Consider the following 25,236-nt stretch of genomic DNA (forward strand, 5'->3'; position numbering starts at 1 on the left):
CGAGTGTAGAAACTTTATAAATGTTAAGATTTTGGATCGATCTATTCTCTAGGATCAACTGTCCAAATATGATTAGGAAGTGATTGTCTTTTTCGGTTGGCAACACCTTCTCCCCAACGCCCTAATCTGGTAAGTGAATTCTTTGCCAACTCCCTAAGGAGCTGCTCTTTTTTCCCTACTCTTTCCTACTTTAAGTATAAAGATATTGACAGGGTTTACATGTTACAGAGTGATGAGAAATTCTAGATTCTAACACCATTCAGTTGCTTTTTTGGATTACAAATTCTTCTAAAAAATTCCAAAGTTTTCATTGTTCCGTTTTCTATGAAAAATCCTGGAAATTTAATATTAAGCTTTGATAAATTATGGAATAAACATATCTAGATACTTGATTTTTTTTAAAAAGTAATTTAAATTAATTTTTTCTTTGTAAAATTATTTTGAATTTTTGAAAAATTGATAAGTTGTGGGTTGGTGAATCGTCTAGACGTTCGGTTCTTTCAAGAACCGAGTGTCTAGATGAGTCACCAACCTACAACAACTTCTATAATTTTACATAGTATCATTTATACAAGACTGTTGAACGTTTTTAAGACAATATTTTTTGAATTTGAAAAATTTTACATTTAAAATTTACGGACTTTTCCCGAGTTTCATACTCCTAACTTGAAAAAATGACCTTCTCGTTGAAATCTTCTTTAGGATTATAACTAGAAATTTTAGATTATTTCCAACCAACTTACTTGAAATTTATTTATATTTGCCCTTTCGGAAAACTTTCACACATTCTAGAGAATTATCTAGAAACGTTATTGAAAAATTCGAAAAATCATTCTGAGTTTATGAAAACTCTAAGTGAAAAATATCAAAAAAAAAATTAAATTTATAAAGTAATTTACTAGAAGAATTTTTTTTCTTTAAATGTCTCATTAAAAAATTTAATAAAGCTTTGTGAATTTCTCCAAAATAAAAGCAATTAAATCTATACGAATTTTTGGAGAAAGTATTTCTAAAAATTACAAAATTTTGAACTTCTCAAAATTGTAAATTTATTTTATTATTTTTGGATTTTTGACAGAAAACTTTTATCGGAGCTTATGATGAAATTTTAGTTGATTTACTCCATCCGCATCATTTTCATCATCACTTGGGGCAAGATTCCAAAAATTAATTATTTTGTTTAATTTATATTCTTTTCAATTAATAACTAGCGAGATCAAAGAGACGTTTTATTTTCCTGTGTGTGTGTGTTTTTTTTTAAATTTTCCAAAGCATAGAAATTAATGGTTGGTCAAGCGATATCTTGTTTGACAATCGACTCGACAAACTTTTACTTTGTTTAGTGGAAGGAAGCCTTATTGATTCTTTAATCTCTTTGGTTATTTTAATGCTGTCACTTTTGTGATATTCAATAAACGTTAAAATCTACACTCGAATGACGAATTTAATAAAAATAAAATCGTTTTAATTACTTTATTTTGTATTATTTAATGATTTAAACGTTTAATGTCCACGCTCGAGTTGGAAACTTCACGCCAGTTTGACGCTTCTTTGTAGCTTTTTTTTTTACAAATAAAACTCAAAAAATAACTTTTACTTAAAAAAAAGACAGAGAATAGAATGTCTCGAGGCGATTTTATATATGTTTTTTCTAGTTTTAAAGGTAAAAATTTCCGGTTTGGTGAACCATTTTGTTTCGGTTTCGAGTGGGAAGATGATGTCGAAGTTACTTTGAACACGAGTTAAATTACTGAATTAATCGGAAAATTTGATATTAAATCGATTCGAAAAATATATAAAACTTTAAAAGATTTTTTTGATATTATTTTAAACGGAATTTTTTGAACTGTGTCATTTTTTATTGGAAGAAAAAACAATTTTCACGTTGGAAATATTGGCAAGGGAAGGTGTTTTCTTTTTTATATCTTTTATTTGGCTCCTATTCTTGCTTCCTTCTCAATATTTTGTTGTTTTCTTGAGGGGATGTCATCTTATGTTTTAAAATAATTAATCTGATTAAGTTATATATCATCCAAATCTTTATATAAGAAAATAATATAAAGACATAACATTAATCCTTGTTAATCACGTTTTGTTGTCAATTGTCGAATGTGTCAGCTGTGTTATTTCCGTTAGAAATGGGGGAACGAGAGGGGAAGAACAGTTCGACGTAGTTTAATTTTCATACCTTATCAGGTGTGTTCTTAGGTAGAGCCAACCGATCGAAGTAGTCGCCATGGTAACGATATTGTTTGCGATAGGGACACAGAAATGGTACAGAAGGACCCATTTACAATAACATTTGTCGAATTGACTCCATGTTTTTTTTTTTTTTTTAGAAGATGAGAGACGAATTTATGCAGAATAAATGTTATAAATATATAAAATTTCGAATTCTTTGTACGCACTTTTTTAATAGTTACGGTAGACAACATCGGGGTTTAGTTTAGATCGAGTTTGTGCAGCTGTATAACATCTACCGGGGGTGCTTCCGGTGTCCATTGTACCACCCAACCCACTATTGTGCCCATTTCCTGACGTGTTGCTTGTACCTGGTTCCTAAAGCAGGAAGTTCCCGCAAATTTCTTTTCGCTTGGATAAGCCAGGATATGACGACAGCGGTATCACTATAAACTGATATTATACCCGATACATCCGTATGAATGTAAAAGTTCGCTCTTCGACCCCCTTCTTTAGTGTATTGCCGCTTCTTCGTTTTTCCCTTTTAACATGTAAATGTATAAATTTAGAATTAAGTAGAGGTTGTTTGATCATTACGGCGAAGAAAAGAAAAAATAATACCCTCGAACAATGCGCATTACTTCGATTATACGTCACACAGCGATTTATATGACATTTGAGAATGTATGACACTAAAAACTATTTGACTAAATCGAGGATAGGTTAAATATTTTATTCAGTTTTCGCTTTCTAAACGACACTTACAGAGAACTAATACTCGTAATGTCTCCCATTCTGTGATTAGTTTCTTATTTTTTACATACTTCGCCAGTAATTTTAAAGCTTTCTTATTCATATTTTACTTTTAATAAACCAATAATAAAAGAATTACAGATTAAATTATAATATATGAACAATTTCCACGCGAAGAAAGATTAGAAATAACGTGTGGGATTGAACAAATGCTCTTGTTTCGAATACACCGAATTTTCTAATTAGTTAATCCACTAAAACACTTATCTTTTCTTCTAATTGGAGATGAATTCGGATCCTATCCTGTAGTTCAAGAATAGTATCTAAATTTATCTCCAAACACGTCTTTATATGTTTAGGATATTGAGACTTTAACTATATATAACTAACTTGATTTTATAATTATTTCTCTATTTTTATACGTTTTTCTAGCTTTTTTTAAACTCCGGAAAGTATATTTTCGATAAATACTACTCTTAATAAACATATAAACACGAAATATAGGCTAAATTTGTGTTTTTAAACCTCATTTCTACAAGTGAGATCCGAAATCTCCTTCAACTGCCCTGAACATTTATGCCACATACTTTATAATTGGAAGTATTTTCGAATTTAATCCGGATCAAAACACGCGTCACAAGCCTTCTAAACAAACCAGTTACCTTAAATCTGTGCTGTGTTTTCCCTCCTACATTTTAGAAGAGAGGTTTGTATGGTCTTCTGTCAAAATTTCGTGTCCAAAAATTGTAGACAGGTAAGTTGATTGGTTAAGACGATCCAGATTTTATTCTGTTAGGAAAAAAGATAAGAAAGAGGAGGTAGCGTGCTCCAAGATAGATTTAACGTTGTCCAAATAGTATATAGTTTCTTACTCGACTGCACGTTCGTGTGGCAAGCAGATGATAGTTGTTAGAAGATGTGTGCTTCGTAGTAATCACGATTCCAATCCACAATCAATCACACACACACACACACATACATACACGAAGAATCTTCACAAAGACTTACAACGTCTTTTCAAATATTCATAAAGATTCTTACAATCTAATCTTCGCTATCCGAGGGCAACTTTTGAATTTAAAAATTTCAAACTTCAATTGATGAAACTAATACTTTAACAATGTCTGGGAGGAAATTTATTGGAGATTTCTTTTAAATTTGTATTTTTAGAAGCAATTAGAAGATTCGATTCATTCTTTGATATTGCTTCTGTTAGAATGATAATTACGTTAACGTAATCAAAACAGTTTTAAAACACGAGAAAAGGAATTAAATTTCGTGCAGAATCTTTTAAAAATGATAGAAATTCTAAAAAAATATTCGCGATTTAATAGAATAAAATGCTCTCAATCGTAGTTATGCATCAGAATCACCATGGGGTGATTGGGAAAACAGGGATGAGTCAGTGGAAATTCTCTTACCTCACTCGATTTCTAACTACTAGAAGCATCAGTTATAGTTTTTAGTGTGCAACATTTGAGTCAGAGGTAAATACAAGTTTTAGTCGTAGTTCAGAAAACCCTGAGTAAGTGATCAGTGCCAATAGGGATGACTAATTTTAGGCCATTTACGTCGAGTCTGTGTGTTAGAATCGAAAAAGGTAAATTTATTAGCGCAGGTAGCACTTCGCAGAGTATTTTTTTTAATCGTAAGAATGTAGCGGTATTAGTATACACTAATTAAGTTGTAACATTGTGATGTAAGACTGTAAAACTTTAAATTTAGGTTCATTGGCCGTATTTGTTAAGTGCATCTATTTTTATACGAAAAATATCTTATTCTTGATGTTTTTAAGGAGTAAAAGATTTAGCAAAGTGAGAATTTTACTTCACTTCGACCAACATAAACAGTGGTTACATAAAGGCGAATGCAACAAAACGAGTTTTTATCCCACTTACATCATCTACCACTTCACTTTTACATCTCTGGATACGGTAAATAATTCAGTAGAAAACGTTGTGGGTGAGGTGTTGGAGCAGCATTGGGACTCATTCTAACAGAAAACGACGTCAGTTCTTACCTTCAAATATTTACGACGGCGTCAGTCTAGAAGAGGTGAGTTGATTACGGTCGTATTTCTCACCTGACAGGTACGTATCTCACAGTAATGCCTGCTTTAGTTACTTTATAACAGTCGAAAAATACACTTAATAATCTCTGTAAACTTTTTTAATTCTTGTATTCGCTATCTTATACATCAAACGAAGATGCTGCTACTTATATCACGTCTCTACTCCCGACGTGGGTTGAGATTGTATGGTAACAACCAAGAAATAACTTTATAACTCGGCTTCTGATACTGATTAACTACTAAAAAAATGTAAAGATCGGTTGAATATACTCCTCCCAGCATTTTTATAAAGTAGATAACTGGGTATTTTCAAAAAAAGGCAGCAAAGAATGCTTCTACTTACAGATATCATCTGCTTCTCTAACGATAAAGAGTAAACATTTTTTAAGAAGTTATGATCATTTTCTGCGTAGTTCTGGGGATATAATATTTTAATTTTGAAGAATTTTTGATATATTTTCATTTTATCATCAATCCACCAACGATAAGTCCGAGTTTATTCTATTAAAAAAAAAACACCTGGAGATAGATACGAAATGACGTTAATCTCTTTTCAAACTCCACGGTTTACTATAAAAAAAAGAAAAAAACAATGTTTAAAGTCATTTGTTTTCAACCTCCTTTTTCGCACTTTCACTATATATTTTTTTATATATATTTATATACGAAAATTTGACTTTTAAATTCAGTAATCAATAACAGATCGTATATATATTTATATATATAGGCTATAAAATAGAAGCGAGGGTGAACTTGATTGATATTTCTTGGTTAGAAAAGTAGTATAGACCCTCTACTACACTTTGGCGGATAAAATAAATAACATTATTCTTACCATTTATCAAATAGGGATGCTATCTTGTACCTTAACTGTCATCATTCTCTGATATTATAACTGGTGGGGGGATGAGAAGTTTCTTCTTTTTCCAAGTTGATTTTTCTGTTTGCAATTATATACACGCTAGAGAATTTGATTGTTTAGAATAGCAAATGGAAGCGACGAGATGAGAGGAAGTTTGTTGTTTGCCAAAAGCGGAAATTTCACTTGCTTTAATTTGATTCTCATTGACAACTTGGATCGCTTCAGTGATTGAAGGATAAATAGAATCAAAATGACTTAAAACCGATCGAAATTTGTTAAATTTGTGATTTAGATCGTTTCGTTTACAAATATTTATCATTTTCTTTCCATTATTTCTGTTTTTGGGGGGGCAAAAATCGTATAATTCTCGTAACAATTCCACGATTTGTTTACGAGTAAGCGATAGAAAAACATGTCAAAATAAACTAAATTAAGTGAATAGTTATGATTTTTTAAAATAATATTTAACTAAGAAATGTCTAAAATGATATTTTATTATTAAATTATTGTTGTTTATTTCCTAAACATAGAAATTATTATAGTTTAGCTACAAAATTTTACACCATGTTTTCTTACTTTTAAATAAGTAAAATAATTACTAAAATGATTTAAAGTGGATAAAAATGTTAAATTTATGTTTTTTTTAATTTTATTTATAACGTTTTTAAGTTTTTGAGTATTTTTATTTAATATAAAGCCCCATCTTTATATTACTCGCGAATGAGATCGTTATTTTTTTAGATTTCTGTCGGGTTTACAGATATTTTTATGTTTATAAACCGACTAAAATCTATCTTTTATTTACATCTCTCGTGTATAATATCTATAGTTTTTATATAGATCCATGAATGGGGTTATTCTCTATTTCAGTTGAACATGGGAATTAGAATAAATAAATAATAAAAAAAAATAGTTAAATAATAGAAGAAGGGCAAAAGATATCTATAAATAAGCAATTTAGGATTAAAATATATTTATAAATTAAAAAAATTAGGTCGAAAATACGTTTATAAGCACTTTTTTTACCGCTGTTTATTAGTCTTATTTATCAGGAATAACTCATTGCTAAGCTGTTATAACAGAGAAAAAAAACGTCAAAGTTTGAAAAAAATATGTAAAAAACATTTTACGTTTTAAAATTTTAAAGAAAGAATGATGTTTCTGAACCATTTCCGTCCATAGTTGATGTTCTTTAGCACGTAAACTAGGGTCAATGCTCCGATTATGTCAGTTGTGACATCGCTTACGTTTAAGTCACATGACACGCGTTTAAATGAGGGCACGACTCTATCGATGAGTTTGTCATTTACCTTTTAAACTACGATTTCTGAATAGAACACGTCATAAAACTCGGCTCCTTTCACAGTTATACTGCGAAAGGAGTGGAGGAAAAGTAAGAAACTGATCGTTTTATTGTGAATTTACTTAGTAGATGAGTCATTTTAAAGTAGTGTTTTCGATATTGCACGGTTGAAGTAAGCTATGGGCACTTTTCTGTGTTGTACAATTATAAAATTTCTTGCTAACAAAAGAAAGAATACGTTGCCACGAGACAACATCCATTTGTTTCGCGTGAAAAACTATTTATTTTTGACATTGATAACCCCAAGGCACCGAGAAAAGAGTGGATTCCTTTCACAATTTAACTTTTATTAAAATCCTAACAATTCCTTCAGAAAGTAGTTTATTATATATGCATGAGCGAAGAATAAGCGTCTTCATTGTTTTCTTACTTAATTATAATTATAACAAAAGAACTGAATCGAAACAATACCCCATTTTTATGTGTAGAAATTCAATTCTGATATCTGTTTAGACAATTTTTGTTCACCCCTTCATTCTTTTTTCTCTTACGTACTTTATTTCATCGATCTGCATCTCCGAAAATTAAGAAATTCGCATTTCTGACGGGGTATGAAGCATACTTGCACCCTTCGAAAATACCCCATTTTATAATTTTATGTATTTACATGCTCGTAAATGAGAAAAAATATTGCTTTCTGAGGCATATACATTTAAAAAAAATCCCTAAAAGTAATAATTTGATAAGCTAGAACACCTAAAAATAGAGGTACCTTTGTTTTTAAGGGGCGTAGGTCGTGTTCACGCATCTGTGAATACTCTATAAATGATAATTTAATCATCAGAATCATGTTCATACTCTAAGTTGTACTTTTGTGGGGTCGAGATAGCATTTTCATCTAAAAAGTTCATTCTAATTCACAACTCGATTTAGTCCATTAGAAAATAGAGGATTACAACCTACATTTTAGAGAACTTTTAACGTATTTGCTTATAAATAAAACCTTTAAAACTAAAATATAATCAAACCTCTGAATAACGGCCACTGGCGAACGTGAAAATAATGGCCTCCGTTTAGAGGTGGTCGTCGTTATTGGAGGTTCGAGTGTATAAAACCTGAAAATAAGTAAGCTTCTATTTTACGGAAGTGTGGCCTGTTTTTACCTCCAAAACAATGCAAAAAAACGTAGAAAATCTTCTTTAAGGGATATAAATTGAATTTTAATTAAATAAATCGTTATACCGGGGTTACAAATCGATTTATATTAAGATGAATCATTGTTCCGGGTTATAAATCGAGTTGTGTTTAATTGAATCGTTGTTTTGGGAGTTATGAATCACGTTTTATCTTATTGAAAGGAGGATAAAGACATAAACAAAAATGATTTTGAAGCCGTAACAGTTATTCACGTCTTTTTATAAATGGCAAACAGTCGTTAACGAGGTAACGCTCGAGTAAACCCGCGTCCAGCTGAGAAACGAGCTGCTCGACCACTGGACAGGTGTTCCTTCAGGTAAAAGCATCTGCCTCTCGACACGTTCAGCTGTCGTTTGCCACGTGGCAGGCACGTGGGCGAATCACCTCCCCACCAGTTTCTTGCCACGGGCAAGATCTGACCACAAAAGATATACGAGACAAACCATTGAAGCTAGACAATCGTACATCCGCCATTTTCGTCGAGGCAGATGTTTTTAACTATTTACAAACACCAATCCCCCCTCTTATATACGTATTCCTAGACGTTTTTAAACGTCGCAGAATCAATTTTGCACGTAATAAACGTAACATCTGCTTAGTTACGATTGTAAAATTTCAAATTTCTTCATCTGTAAGTGGGGTGACGATCATTTTTCTTTCTTTTTTTTTTCGAAATTTAAACTGAGTTTAATTGAGTTCGCTGAGGGGGATTAAATGTAGATACATTTAACACGTTACTACATTAATATTTGTATGAATAATTGATAAGATTTTAATCAAAATTTAAATATAAAGCTGATAAAATAATAATAATAAAAAAGAAATTCGAAATAACAACCAATTAGCAAGAAAAATACGTTAAAAAACCCCCCAAAAAAGATTAATTCTCGTTCTAATTGGTTTGTAGTTTTTTATATACGTAAAAATTCGTAATTTAAAAAAAAATATTTTTACTCTTATTTTAATTAAAATAAATAAGCTTAAAGTGATGCGAATTTAATGCCGTAACACTCCATATCACGCTTTAAAATTAAGCTAGTTATCAATAACAATGAAAACAAGCAAATGACGCGACTGCAACTACATAATTTTTTCCTAATTTTACGTACATTAAACAGCGAAAAACAAGAAAATTTAAATTAATTAATTCGTTGTAAATTATTCGGACAGATGCTAAATGATATAAATTTTAAAGATAACGGTTTAAAAGGTGAGATTTTTACACAGCTGTCAACTGTTGTTGATGATAAAATGTGTACTGTTAATCTCCGATAAAAAGAGTCAAAATTAGTATTTTTTTTTCAACTTTTTTTTTTTTAATTTTAATCTTAATTTTCTTTATCTTCTTCATCATCTTCATTCTTCTTCGTCGTATCTTTTAAAATCATATTATTTCCGCTTGTATTAATTAGGCTTATAATTCGTGTCTGCAGTGTTTAAACGGGGAAAATGGCGTTTATATGTGGAAATATTTAAATTTTAACGTTGTTTTGTATGAATTTTCAACTTGTTCGAGAGAAAATTGAATGAGGAAATGCGTGTTTTTTAATGTATCGTCTGTGTTATTATTATTATATACGCTGGAAGAGTAGAAAATCATATTTTTCGAACGTAAATAATCTGCTTCACTGCATATGAAAATGCAGTTTTTCTAACGTATCATTTGAAAACGATATACAGAAACACGTAGCTGTGGGAAACCCTATATTTTGTCGACGTAGTGTTAGGAAACAATATAAAAAATATAGTTTTTCCAACGAATCGAAATGATACAGACACGAAAAGATAGAATATTTTTCTATCAGGAAGCGCTTTTTCCAACGAACTAGTAAGAAATTCTACATAAAAGTGCAATTTCCAGCCCTTCTGTACATAGTAACATAGCCTATTTTCCAATAGCATACCCAACAGACACAACGAATGGAAACCGACATCTCCCCCGTTATAACGATTATTTCGAACGTCGTAACGGGTTTGGGGCCTTATGCACTTTGAAAATTCCGAGTTAATTATGTTAATATCCTATTAGAAAGGTAATTAGTCGGTAACAATATTAATCTTTAAAGTTCTAACTGACAACATCTGGCACATCAAGTAGATTAATTGCAACAACCGAATAGAACAAAAGAGACGAAGGAAGTAACTCGAATACAATTAAATGATACTTTACTAACGTAACGCTTCTATAATATTTCCGAAAACCCATTATATATATGACCTTATAAATTATCCACCTATTTTATTTATAATTTTAGTTTTTTGGATGCTGCATCCACAGCATCCATTGAAGGATGCTGAGGAGTTGACAAAATTTAGCATCTTCTTGTCCAACGTTTAATGCGCTTCTTATATTGTTTTAATATATATATATATATATTTTTAAATATAAAATAATTTTAATTAATTTACTTTATAAAATAACGGAAAAATTATTATATGATATTTTATTATATTTTTCACATCTTAAAAAGTCATTCTTATTTATGTGATAAAGCATTAAATATTAAAAATTTTCATAAAAATAATTACTTTTTAAAATTTCGTTGTATTCTTAGATAAATTTTAAATGTCTTTTTGCCTATTTTTTTAAGTTTTTACTCAATTTTTAAATTTATAATCTTATATTCGAGCTAATTTAAATTTTGTTTCTTTACTTTATATTTTTTAAATAAATTTTTCAAATTATTAAATAAATTATTAGAATATTCTAAATTTTAAATTTTATATAAGTTTATAAATTATTTTTAAAATGAAGTTTAAGTGTTATTTGATAATTTATTAGCTTTTAACAGGTAAAGACAAACAAATTTTACGTTTTATCCCTATTAAGTTCTTAATTTCGACTGCAATTCTTTAAAAAAAAAGCAGTTTTTTCCCCTTAAAAATTCTACTGTTTACATTTAAAACATTATAAAATTATAAAATATTTCTATTTTATCGCTCAAATATATAAAAAAGGAAGTGAAAAATTCAAAAATCTTTACGGTAAAAGCGAAATTTCAATCAATTCACGACTCGAATGATGGGATTTCGAGAAAACGCACGTGAGGTACTATATAAAAATAAATCGATCTAATTTAACGAAATAGAAAAAAATATTTAAAAATAGATCATGCAACAAATATTTATTCAGAAATAAAGATAATAAATAACCATATTTATTTTCCTATCCACGTTATATGGGTCCATCACTAGGCACCAGACATGAAAATATTTCCATATACAAGAAGCTTACTCAAGGTGAAGCTAAGGATGCCAAAATATTCAATCTTAGAATTATGATAATGCTCTTTCTTTTCGCTTGAAATTCTCTTTTCTTTCTTTAAAAAAAAAAATAATAAACAGCAACAACAACAGAAATATCTTTTGTCCAACGATAAATGCACTTACTATCTTTCATATAATGTAATTTAATAATATGAAAAATGTAAGAATGCGTGCAAGAATAGCAGATTTTTTGGGCAAGGAATCGAAATTTTTAGTGGAAAGATGTGTTAAAAGGTAAAAAAATTTAAGTAAAAACTGAGTTTTTTCAACGAAATTAACCTCAGAAATGAATTAGAATTACATCCGTAGACGAAAAAAAAAAAAAAATAGATTTAGAAGCGATTTTAATGCAGAAACTGAGCCGAAGTGAATCAAAATTCACACGAAGATAGGCTGAGTAGTCGAGATTTTGGTTAAAAATTCGCTTTTCATGTCAAAATTCAATGCAAAAGTTGCAGCGAGGAGTCGAAATTTTCTTCAAAAAACGAAAATTAAATAGAAAAATCAATTTAGGGATCAAAATTTTATATAAAAAATAAATCGAAGAGTCAAAATATTATTATTTTTTTTTACTGCTTCTGAGAGATAATATTCGCGTGATTTACTTTATTAATATAAAAATATGCAAAAATAAGCAGAATAAAAAGAATATTTTACGAGTAGAAGGGTGGAAATTGGACATGTCTGGCATCGAGCAAAGGATAATTAAGAGTTTTTTTAAAGCTATTCTTGAGAGAGACATCGCGTTACAATTTCAATTAGCCACCTTCGACAATGCAAACGTATCAATTACTCTGCTACAACAGTCAGTTAAGCCATGCTATTAATACATTTGTTCAATCTCACATCAGGAAAAAAATGTTTTCGACTTTTAAATAAATGACTTCCAGTTTTTAAATAAATAAATGCCTCTACATAAAAATTAATAGAAAAATAGTTTAAGAATAAATTCAGGAGCCAAATTCTATTAAAATAATTGGGTTAGAGATCAGATCTTTACCAAAAATAATTAATTAAGGAGCCAAAATTTACACAAGAATTGAGTTAAGAGCTACAATTGAAATTCGAATTCTAATAAAAGTATGTTTAAAGAGTGAAAATTTTGTTAAAAAATTTAGTCGAGGAGCAAAATTTTACCCAAAATATGGATGAAAAGATCAAAATTCTATTCAAAAAATGCATCGAAGGTCAGAATCATACGTAAAAGATCAATAAGAGAGTCAAAATTCTACATGAAAATCAATTTAAGAATCAAAATTCTATCGAAAAAATGTGAAGAATTTTCAAAAAAAAAAAAAAAAGAAATTTTAATTTCAACATAAAAAATGAATCGGGGAACCAAAAGTGGGATAATCTTTAGTGAAATACGAATGATGCCACGTTAGATTTTCATGAATTCCCTGGTTCCCATTATTCTGTCTTATCCTCTTACAATTTTTTAACATAGGATAATAGTAAAAGCCGCTAGTTGAGAACTAATTTCTTGAAAATTGATCGCGCATGGAGGGTTACAAACATGAACGGATTGAATGTTGCTTATTGTTAGTGACAACCAAATTGATGGCATCATTACTTATTACATACGACGGAAGAAAATTGATGACTTTTAAACACTCCATTGACAAAACTATAGACGTTCTTTTGTTGCAAGACTCTTACAGATTAAGCCACCATCGCTCTATGAATATTAAAGGATGCAGATATGGCCTTTAAATACAGAAGAAAGACGTTAGAGAGGGGTTCTCTACCCTTTTTTTTCCCTTTAAATTGTTCTTGTAAACAGCAACGTTACAGTACGCTGCCTTTACAAAGATAACTGGCTCTCTACTCCCTTCTGCATCAATCATTTCGCTTCAAACAATCCTTAATGGCGTCGAAATTTTTGAGAATTGATCGAATTGAATAAACACATAAAGATTTTATATAAATACCTTATATAAATGTACCTTATGTCTCTACGCAGGAGGATAGGATAATGTAATTACAATATAAATAGGCCTATCTCTGTTAATGTATCGGAATTACTTAATTGAATCTCTTTTTTTTTGGAAACTTCAAGTTATTTTTATTCAAAAAAAAATAATCTCAAAATATATTAGCCTTTTCTGTGAATTTACGTATAACACGATTTGTCCTTTACCTTCATCGATCATTCGTCGTCACGAACCATTCTCTTTCTATGGGGATAATATGTAAATTTGAAATTTTTGACTAATTATATACACCTGTGGGTTTTGAATAATCAAGTATGATAAAGTTCTTATGTTAATATAAAATATTAAGTGAAAATAAATATGTATTTAAGGCGATTTAAGTGGAAAGATCGTATTTTAAATAGGCCTAAAATTCCTTTACAGTTGGATAAATAATTAAAATATTCGTATATATGATAAATTAATACATAAAATTTTGTTATTTTTAATTAAAACGGTGTGTGCATTTAAAGAAATATCTTAACGATAATATATTTTGATCATAGTCGAAGGAAGGGTTTGTCTCCTTACTAGATAATCCAGGATAATTATGATACTTAGATATAAATTTCAAGAAACAGATAATTTATAGAAAGATAAATTAACTTCTTTATATATAAATATAAAATTTTATATCTAAATTTAAGAATATTTTAAGTTTTAAGTGTTGAAACTTTACCTAAAGTATAGGATTTCTATGAATACGAGTCTTGATTTTGCTGTATCAATCTACATATTTTATGATATAATTCTATTAATGTCCGTCTTTTAGTGTATCAAAAACAGCTAAATGAAAGGGTTAAATTAATTAATAAATTTGTAATTAACGAAATAAACCACAGAGCCTATACAGTTGTCATTTGTTTTAAAAGTTATAATGTCCCTTTAAATTTCTATAGTTTAATATTTAAGCAAGCACTTTAAATTTCAATCATTTAAGCTTGAAGTCCTAGAAGTAGAGATGTTTTATGTGTTCAGGACTTGAGTGAATTATCTTCAATATATTATAGAAGACAGCAAGACTTAGACAGAAAGGAAGTAGTTACTTTGTCTCGTATTTTTAAACGCCAGTCTATATATAAAAATATTTTCAGAATATTTTTCGAGATAATATTTTATATAATAGCTTAGCAGCTTGAAATTCTTGATAAAAATCGAATATTTTTTAAATAAAAAAATACGGAAAATATATTAGAAATCTATTGCGAATTTTAATGATATAATTTTTTTGTATAAAATTTTTTAAAAAATTATGAGTTACACAGCACAAATATTCGAATCTTAACATCTACTATATACATTAAAATAGCTAAATTTTATATTAAAAAAAAGTAGAAGTAATAAGCTATTAAAGTCTTCAATACGTTTCATTTTAAAAAAAGGCATGTTTCTAAGACGAAACACATAATTTACCTTGAATATGTCTACTCTAAAAATGATTGATCTGCACCTGAATAGATGTGTTGAAGACGAATCGTGCAACCATATGTCGCATTTTCTACACATCCAACTACTACAAACTCCAATTTATAGACCAATTTTTGTAGAAGTTTTTGACAATTTTGATGAAGAAAATTACACCTGGAAGTTTATTTGTGTTGAAAATGTAATGTAAGCTTTTCGAGATAACAGAACTTGACTAGGATGTGCTAGTAACACGAACCCCATAACTGGGTCCGTTTTGCTATTTCGTATCCATTTATAGCGAGTGTAACATCAAAGAACACGTTGAACGAACAGGTTCAACGTGTTCTTTCACTGTTCATAAATTACAGAAGAATGTAAACATACTTTTTTATACAAAGTATACTCGTAGTATAAAATTCTATAATTGTATTGTTATATCTTAAAATATCTTTAGCTTCAGAGAGCTTAAACTAGAATATCCGCACAGACAGACAGACACATTAGTATGCGCTTTTCTGTAAAGATATAAAATCTGAAAGTGTTATAAGATTTCTTTACCTACCTGCAGCAAAGTATGTCAAACTTTAACATCAGCGAATACAAATATGTTGAGTTTGTATATAAATTATAGACAAAGAAGAATAAAAACATAAATATGTACTTTTCTATAGAGTCTATTGCCTATATAAAACCTTAGGGTGTGTACTTTAAGCTTTTATAATATTTTAAAATGCGCTTATATCGGATATACAAAACTTTAACATCAGAGAGTAGGAAGAGGAACATCTTCGGTTTACACAAAATGTAAATAAATAAACTGCAGACAAAACACAAATTAAAAAAATTAACTTGTGGTATAGAACGAGGAAGTTTACATCCTCACGTGACGATTTTTACTACACGGTCGAATCCACTTTACACTTTATGAGGGAAGTCGGGTCGTAAACGGTACATAAAAACAGACATCATAAGAGAAGGGGGCGATATAAATATATATATATATATATATATATATATATATATAAAGGGAAATTGTTTTAGATTTTCTGCACAATTTTACGTGATTTAAACTTAAACAAGTTAATGAATTATGTTCATAAATCTTTATTTGTTGGCTTTAATGTTCCAATATTGCAAAACACGATAAACAATGTAGACGATGTTGAGTAAGTTCATCTAGTGATAAGTAAATAACCGGTGTTATAGGTGTAGATAAATTTACATACGAAAACGCTCTCGCCAAACCTACCTCCTCTGGGAGCTTTAGATATAATAGACCACCTCTAGAGACGACCTCGACTTCTCTGACGACATCGGCACATGTCACATCTAGAGAACCACGTGACTGGGTATAATGGCTCCTGTATTGTTCGACCATCAGCACCTAATGTGTTAGACTTTGACGTTAAGTACAGCTTACAGCTAAGAACCTTTAGATACAAATATCTCTTGTAAATACGTGCTTAACGCTTAGACACGATTTTAAGTTAAAAAATATATATATAAATACGAATTTTTAAAGCTAAAAATATACCATTCTATCCTTGGAGGCATTCTATCTCTTCGCTTCTAACTGTCGATATAACATTTCTATCTATGCTAGACAGAGATAGGAGGGTGGAAAGAAGCTGTCCATATTACTTCGTCTCCCACTGATAAAACGATCTTGCAATTGCACTTCACGCTGCATTAAATGCTAAAGAATTTTGAATAAATATATTTTTCCTGAGAGTTTATACTTTTATCAACAAATTTTTTTAAAAAAATTGAACATTTCAGATTAGTAAAACAAGAAAATATTTAATTTAAAGTCATTTGTAATGCGTGTAATTCGATACTTAAACAAGGCAAATTTTCGGCTTAACTAATTGAATGTTACATCCGAGCTAATTGCTGCTGTCTTCTCTCATTTATTAATATTATTTTTCGAATATTTTAAGCCCGTATACAAGTTTAGAAATTTATTATCCGTGCGAATTTATCGTTTTAGATATATACTTGCACGATATGAGATGAGCTTCTGCTGATATAGATTAGCTCAATTCGTTGGTGCAATTATATCTCTGATAATGATCATTAAACTACGTATATGGCGAATTAATTGGATGTGTGTTGGCCCACGTAAATATCAAATTATACTCACTCAATACGGTTTGCCATTACAAACAAGATATCATACGAGACGAGCATCTTTAAATTTTTCGTCGTATCTTATGATAAATTGAAGTTTAACACGAACATTTTGATGTTTCAAACACTCGCTAACCTCTATAATTTCAACGTATAATTTTTTTAAAAGAAGAAATATGTATAAAATATCGTTGGAGTTATATAAAGGTAGTATATTATCTTATTAGTCAACCAGATCGATTATCGATTATTTTCATAGATAAAGTTATAGTCGGATGGTGAAGTGAGTTATTATATTAATTTACCGACTGTTCTATACGAGTATTCATTGATAAAACATAATAATAAGTTGTCAAAAGAGCAGATGAAAGTTCGTGTTACATGTATAACGTCCATTAACGTTGCATAATTAGGATCATCTTGTTGGAAAGATGATCCGCATCACTTTCCTCATCCTCATCACTATTTGCTTTAATGTAGACTTTAATTATGAAAGAATTTATTAAATTCTCATTTAAAAACTCGTTAAAGGTAGTTCTCTACTTAAAAAATTATAAAACTTTTAAGTAAATTTAAATATTTTATTTTACTTTTTCGTATTTTTTTCCAACATCCTTTTCTTCTCCAACTTGCTGTAGTGTAATGGAATTTCTCACTCTTTTTTTTATTATTATTAAATCGGATAGTTTCGTGTTTAATGCAAAATTTAGCTTATTTGAAAACATCGAATTTTTTGAAATTGTTTTTTTCTCTTTTCTATGAAATAAGAATCCAGAAAATATATTTAAAGTATCGATTCTAAATCTCCTATGCAAATTTTCAGCCAGCTTGCTAAATTTGTAAAAAGTTCTTCAATGGAATAAGCAAAATTTTTACTATCTTCAGCCTTCTAATAAGTAAAATTGCATAATAAGCTCTTTAATTTGTTTCTTAGATAGCTACTGTTGCAGTAATAATTTCACAAAATTGATAAATCGTGCTGCTTTAGGTCTATAGTCTATATAATAATTTAACAATATCTACTTCTGTAAAGTTATTTTAATGTAATTATAAACACAGAAAAACTGTTATAGGCTACAATATCTTCTAAACATACTATCCTAGCTAGATTCTAGAAAGATAAATGCATTTTGCAGATTTTAGTTTATCATTCTTGCCATTTTTACTTTTCTATTATAATGAGCACACTTCTATATAATTTCCCAAATCTAGTGTACAGAATAATACAAATTATAATGTTTTTCTGTTATTTTTCTTACAAAACCATCGAGTTTTTCTCTTATTATTGAGCTAATAATTTTTTATTGCTGTAATAATTAGTTCCAATATGAAATACATAAAATTTTTATTAGAAATGTGTAACAAATGAATGGTATTAATGTAGCTTTTCTTTAATTTATTATATAATAATTCTTTATTGCTATGATGTTACATTGTCAAATAATTAAAAAAATATGCAAAATTATATTTTTCGCAATTATTCTTTTAATATTATCCTAATTATTTAAGAAATCTGAATAAATTAAAGATGCGATCATTTCTTTACTTAAGTAATTTTTATTACTACAACAACAATTTTATCAAATAAAACAAACAAATTTATGTTAATTCAACAAGCAAGTTATATAATAAGTTTTCTAGGATAATTTTACATTTTTATAGAATATTTTTGATAATTTTATTATAGTAAAAATGAATAAATTCAAAGAAAATATTCGGATAATTCACAAGGGAAAAACGTAGAAAATATTTAATTAAAAACTTTTCATCTATGAAAATTGTATAAAAAAAGAAGGAAAAAATAACAAAATCAGAATTTTCATCTATTAAAGAAAAAGAATAAGAAAATAAAACAAGATGGAACAATTTCCTCTCGGATGAACAGGAACCATAATGTAATCATCTACATTCAATAAAATGTTTATAAAACCGCATCAACTCAACTCATTTTTATCATTTTTATTATTTTTTTTTCATAAATTCTATGATGACAGATTCTTTCTATAACAAAATGACATCAAATAACAGCTGTTCATCGGAGCATAACATTTTCCAACTCCAGCATTCATCTTATTAAGATAAGGTATGCAATTTGTTACCTTTACTCCTCTCACTTTTCGACCTTCTTCTATACGTTTAACAATATTATAATTTCTCTTTTTTAATTTTTCTAAATTTTTACAATGTAAATTTTAATTTCGAAATTATTTTATACACGTAAAAATATATTAAAGGCAATTATTAAACATCTTTCGTAACGCATTTCTTTCGGATGCAGGCAATTCTCGAAGCACCGTGCCGCTTTGTTTATCTTGTAATTTTTTATTTATTACGTTTAAAAATTCAAAATTTTGGCAAGGGCGATGTAAAGAATTGTTATTGTAACAGTATTGAAAAAAATATTTATTATTATAAATGTAACAGCACGAGAGCGAACGATGTTCGCTTATCTGAACATAAATACTTTATGATACAAATATATTGAAGGATGTTTCTCATGATATAATATACATAAATAATTTAAAAATCTTGCAAGCAGAGAAAATAAACTAAGCATTCGTTTAATATTTATCATTTTTCTAAGCTCCCAAACAACCAACTTTTTTTCTTAAATATTGTTATATTAAGGCTGTAGCATCAATAATGAATGCTTATTCATTGGAGGTACTCCATGACATACTACATAAGTAATATCACTACTATTTGATACTAATTAATAGACCTATACTACACTGTAAAATATATAATACCAAGCACTATATTACTACAATACTAATAAATGCAACTATATTACTGTAAACGCGAAACATAGTATTATAATAATACTTTACTACTGCATTAATATTAATCAATACCACTATCTTATACAATATTAATTACTATACTACTACTACGTTACGTGCTTTATAGTAACCAAGACCTTTTCTGCTTAGTTTCTATAGATTCTATGCTGAATTTAATGGTAAAAATAAGGAAAACTTACTTTAATGTAGTGGATGGATGCTATACAATATGGAAGAGTGTAATATTCATAAACATATCTCATTAGAAAAATCTCACCCCTTCAATTGCATCTTTAGTTATAAAATTAACTTTAGAAATATTAAACGCTATAGGATTGTGTGTGTTTGAAAATTATTATTAAGTAAGCTTATTTCTTGAAAGATTCCATCATAACAAGCGTCAAGTAACAAGAATTTAATTATCGAAGGAAGAAGTATGCACTTGATATGCAGAGTAATGAGTTAATTTCCAGCTTGCTCATTAGTTTTCAACTGGTTAAGTCAGAATGAAATTCTACACTGTTCATTAAAAGACAAAGTCTTACTCGTTTATAATAAAATTATTCTTGTTAAACATAAAATGGGTAATTAATTAATTTTTTACAAAAATATTTTACCGTCGTTCGAATAGTTAATACTCTTTTTTAAATTGCAATTAGAATCATTTTTACAGCTAAAACAATAAAATTATTTCCATAATAAACTCTCCCAATTGTTATTCATGCAATTTTTACTACTAAAGTAATAAATTCTTCAATAAATACAAAGAAATTTATTTTTTTACTGGCTTAAATCACTGATTTTTTGCAAGTTTAATAGATGCATAACGATCTCTTCATTCTTTTTGATATTCGAGTAGCTTTTACTGCTACAGTAATAAATTCCTGAATTGAAATAAGCGAAATATTTTCATTTACTGATCTTGTAGTAACAGTAATTATATAATATCCTCTTGAAAGTTTTATTTAAATAGCTTATATATATTACTATAGTAGTGCATATGAGTAGCATTTCTCAAAGTAAGGAAAGTTTGTATAATAATCAGCCATTAACTTAACGACAGTTGCGAATGTTTAGCTCCATAGTTTTTATCACTATAGCAACAATTTTCTTAATTACAATAAGTTACTATCATCAATCGCAACTAGAACTTTACTACTGTAATAGTATAACGAGTTCTTGAAACTACAGACAAGAAAATCTACTATTATAGTAAGTAATTTTCTATATGAAATAAGGTATTAGTATAACAATAATTGAGTAATTGGTTATGTTAACTCCAAGGTAGTACTATGATAAATCGCGAAAAATCACTAATATAACAGTAAAAAATCAAGTAAAAGATTTACTATATATAACCTTACAGTAATGGTTGCTACTTGGTAAATTTTACTGCTATAGTAATAATCTCACCGATAATATAAACAGCATTTTACAATTAGTAACCAATCACCTTATTTCAATTTCTCTTCAACTTAATATTTAAGTAAATTTTACTACTATAATAATATATTCCCTCATTATAACGAACAAAACTCATTATTTTCAACAACTGGTTCACTTTAGTTACTTAAGGAGATCTTATATTATTTTACAAGTAAATTTTACTACTAGAATAACAAATTTCTTAATTAACATATGTCTATTATAATAATAAATTTCATAGTTTACAATTGGAAGAAACATTTATTACTATAACTTCAATTACTCATTTCATTTTAATTTTATAAAATTCTCTTTAAATATTATTCAAATAAGCTCTATTAAAAAGGTAACAAATTTAACAAATTATTCAATGGCAATTTCAACCATTTTTCACCCCCTATATAGTAATATTTATTATTTATTTTTATTGTCCTAATAGCAATTAGTTGCATATTTATTAGTTACAACAGTGTTAAGGTAATCGGTTACTTACACCAATCAATTTGTTACTGTAACAGTAGTGGATTAGTTAATTCAATCACTAATTTGTTATTACAATGGTAGTTGGTCGTTAATTCTAATTGGTCATTTGTTGTAATAATAATAATTTAATTTTTTTACACTAGATATTCGTTGCTATATTATACAATCATTTGTTACTTACTACAGCAGTATTAAATTGCAGTTTAAGGCATTAAACCAAGGAAATTTTAGACGTTCTCTGGCATTTTACGCTCTTCAGAAGGGGTAAAATGTATTTTTTTTTTATTTAGAAGGTTTATAAAATCCTTTTTTTCAGATACAACCATTTTTATATCTTTCTTGTACACTTTCGCATCCTCTTACGTTCTCCCTCCAAGGTATAAAGTAGGCAAACAAACTTTGTGACTTATGTAAAGACATTTTTGGAGTCGACCAAATGTTGGGTAAGTCAGGAAGGTATTGTTGATGAACGGCATGTCGCTGGTAGGTAAGTCGATTCAAAAAACCTCCGTTCTCACGTAATGTTGGTGTACAGTACAATAGAATACCCGGTGAATGGCCTGGGGGATTTTTTGGAGAGGAAGAGATCCCCAAAACTGTAGGACTGAAGTGAATGGCAATTTCCGTTCTAGTCTCAACTCTAGCTCCAAGAAGTAAGAACAGTTTGCCTCAGGCTTTGATTCCAGCAACACCGAAAAGTATTAAAAAAAATCTTTTCAACGTTTTTTTAGAAGCGATAGCGACTAAAATAGTAACATAAATTTATAATTTTTGGACATTTATCTGTTGCTCATCTTCGCAGTTTAGAGCATCTCTACCAGTGAATAATATTCCCGAAACGTTAAATGTATTTAATACTCGAAAATTATCATTTACTCCTCTAAAAAATCCATTTTTTAAACTGATTTTAATTAATAATTCATATTTTACTTTTATAGGATAATTAAATTAATTTTAAAGTGCATGGAGAAAAATGATACTCGACATTTTAATTATAGCTTGGAGCGAACTTTACAAGTTGGATCTTTGTTAATATAATTTATATTGTAACGAATTATTTTTAATATAATTAAATTATTTTCTAGCATCATTATATGTTATAAGCAAATACGGATGATGCGGTTGGAGTAGATTACTGCTATAATATTAATTGGGTGGTTGAAGCAAATAACTGACTAGTATCAATTGACTTTTACAATAATAAAAATGGATGGTATGGTAAACAAGCCACTTCTATTATAATAATAAGTGGGTTATAAGTCTATACAAACAATTTCCATTATAATAACAAATGAGGATTGAAGTATGCTACATAAAGCGATTGTTGGAGTAAGCTCTACAAAAATTCTACTTCAGTAACATAGGGATGATTGGAATAAACTGCAGAAATTCTGCTTCAGTAACGTAGGGGTGATTGGAGAAAGTTACAAAAATTCTGTTTCAGTAACATGGGATGGTTGGAATCAGAACGTACTTGTTACCTCTTCTCTGGTGCTAATCAGGTGACTACTACTTAAACTACTATAATATTGCTTCTACTGTAATAATAATGGGTATCAGCAAATTGATAGTTGAAGTAAAAACCAAATACTATTATAGTAACAAATAACTGATGAATTTAAATAAACAAACATTACTATTATAGCAAATAATTGCTTGAAGCAAACCATGTATGAAAAATTAATCACATTAAATTTAACCAATTACTATTAAAGTAACAAATCAGTATAACTAATAACTACAATTATAATAATAAGCGGGTAATTTTGTATATATTTATATGTATATAAATGGCAACTTCTAGAAGGATTTCGTGTAGAGTTTCCTTATTTGAATACCTTATTTTAAGAGATTGGAAAGTTTTTCGGTCAATGTTATTCATCCAGAATATTACGAATGAGTTAACATTTTATTGCAAAATGTTGGAAAAAGCATTTTTCAGTTTATAAAAGGGCACGATATATTTCGTGTAACATTAAAAATTGCTCTACGAAACTAGACCGGATGCACCAATTCTTTAATCTCTACTTTCGAAATTTGTAACATTTTTTAATTTTTTAAAAAATTTTTATAATTCGATATGAGTTTTTTAAATAATAAATTTAAAGAATTTTTAATTAATAGAGAAAATGTTTAGATTTTATAAGTTTAAAAGTAGCAAGAAGTCGTTTTATCCAAAAAAAACTATTAATTTTCTTTTAATTATTTTGCATTTCTGAACTTATACACAACAAAATATATTTCTTACTTTAGATTTTTCAACATAAATTGGTATTTTTAGAGTAAAATTATGCTCATTTTTTGATTTTATACAATTCGAAACTTCCAAGATTCTAAAATATTTATTGAAAAATGGAACCAATTTTAAGGTGTTAATGTTTCCGAGAAGTGAAAAATACGAATTATTTTTTTCAAGATAAGATTTTATGTTTTTTTTTTTCCTTTTTCCCCTAAGTTTTTGGACCCTACAGCATCAAAAATATGCTTTAAAATAGTTCAATTTTTTAAAAATTAATGCTTTAAGAGAAGGTCAATTTAAATTTTTTTTTCAATTTTTATATCTTGAATCAAAGTTATTGGTTTTATAAATTGCTCTTTATGGAATTCTAAAATGTCTGACCAATTCTCTTTTTTATACGTTACTTTTACTAGATTTTAGTTTTAAAATTTTATAGTTTGAATAATTATTTAACAAATATATTTTTTAATAAGTACTTTAATATTTCAATCATCAAAAATAATAATTTTAGCCAAAAAAATAGTTAAATTCGAGATGATATGAGTAAGGAAAGATGATACTACTACTATATTAAGTAGTACATCGGTAGCTACTGCATTAATTGTTTATACTTAAAAAGTAGCTAGTGTATAAAATTATCGACAAAAATTTACCGAATAAAAAAGAGAGGAAAGTTACACCGTTATAGAAGTCACGAAATGTTCTAATGACAAGTTATCGTGCATTAAAAACATTGTTTCTAGGAAGCGGCTCGTGTCTTTGATTGGTGTAAAGGTGCCATTGCTATTGTCAAAATTATACGATATTTATCTGAAAAACTAGGTATTTAGAAAATATCTAAAGGTGTTAGTACCGTACGAAGTTGTAGTTGAAACCTTTATCCAACCCACCTATCGCTAACGGCAAATATTAGGACAGGAGTTGTGTCTAAGTGTTTGTTATCTGGATGCCTTCTGCACCAAGCACACGACATCTGTCTCCCAAGAGTGACAAATGGACCAATTAATTACATACAGCGAGGACCTTAGGCACTTAGAAGCTGGACATTACTTTATTCTTTTTCTTCTCCTGTCGAGATGGATATATATATATATATATGATTCTTCCACCCTCCTGTACGATTCTCATACCCTATGTTATATATATAGGGGATATACTCCCT

The 25,236-nt window shown here is 28.6% G+C and overlaps 1 protein-coding gene and 1 long non-coding RNA gene across 6 annotated transcripts in view; both read left to right on the forward strand.

Moving 5' to 3' along the window:
• Positions 1-25,236, forward strand: part of LOC136983361 (protein couch potato-like) — a 56,554-nt gene that overhangs the window by 17,886 nt on the left and 13,432 nt on the right. The gene's annotated exons all lie outside the window — the stretch shown is intronic.
• On the forward strand, positions 18,859-20,456 carry LOC136983318 (uncharacterized). Its single transcript, XR_010882020.1, has 3 exons — positions 18,859-19,039; positions 19,139-19,227; positions 20,310-20,456. It is a non-coding gene; the product is annotated as an uncharacterized lncRNA (long non-coding RNA).

Source organism: Centruroides vittatus, unplaced genomic scaffold, assembly GCF_030686945.1.
Source record: "Centruroides vittatus isolate TY-2023 unplaced genomic scaffold, ASM3068694v2 contig_880, whole genome shotgun sequence".
NCBI classification, from domain to species: domain Eukaryota; kingdom Metazoa; phylum Arthropoda; class Arachnida; order Scorpiones; family Buthidae; genus Centruroides; species Centruroides vittatus.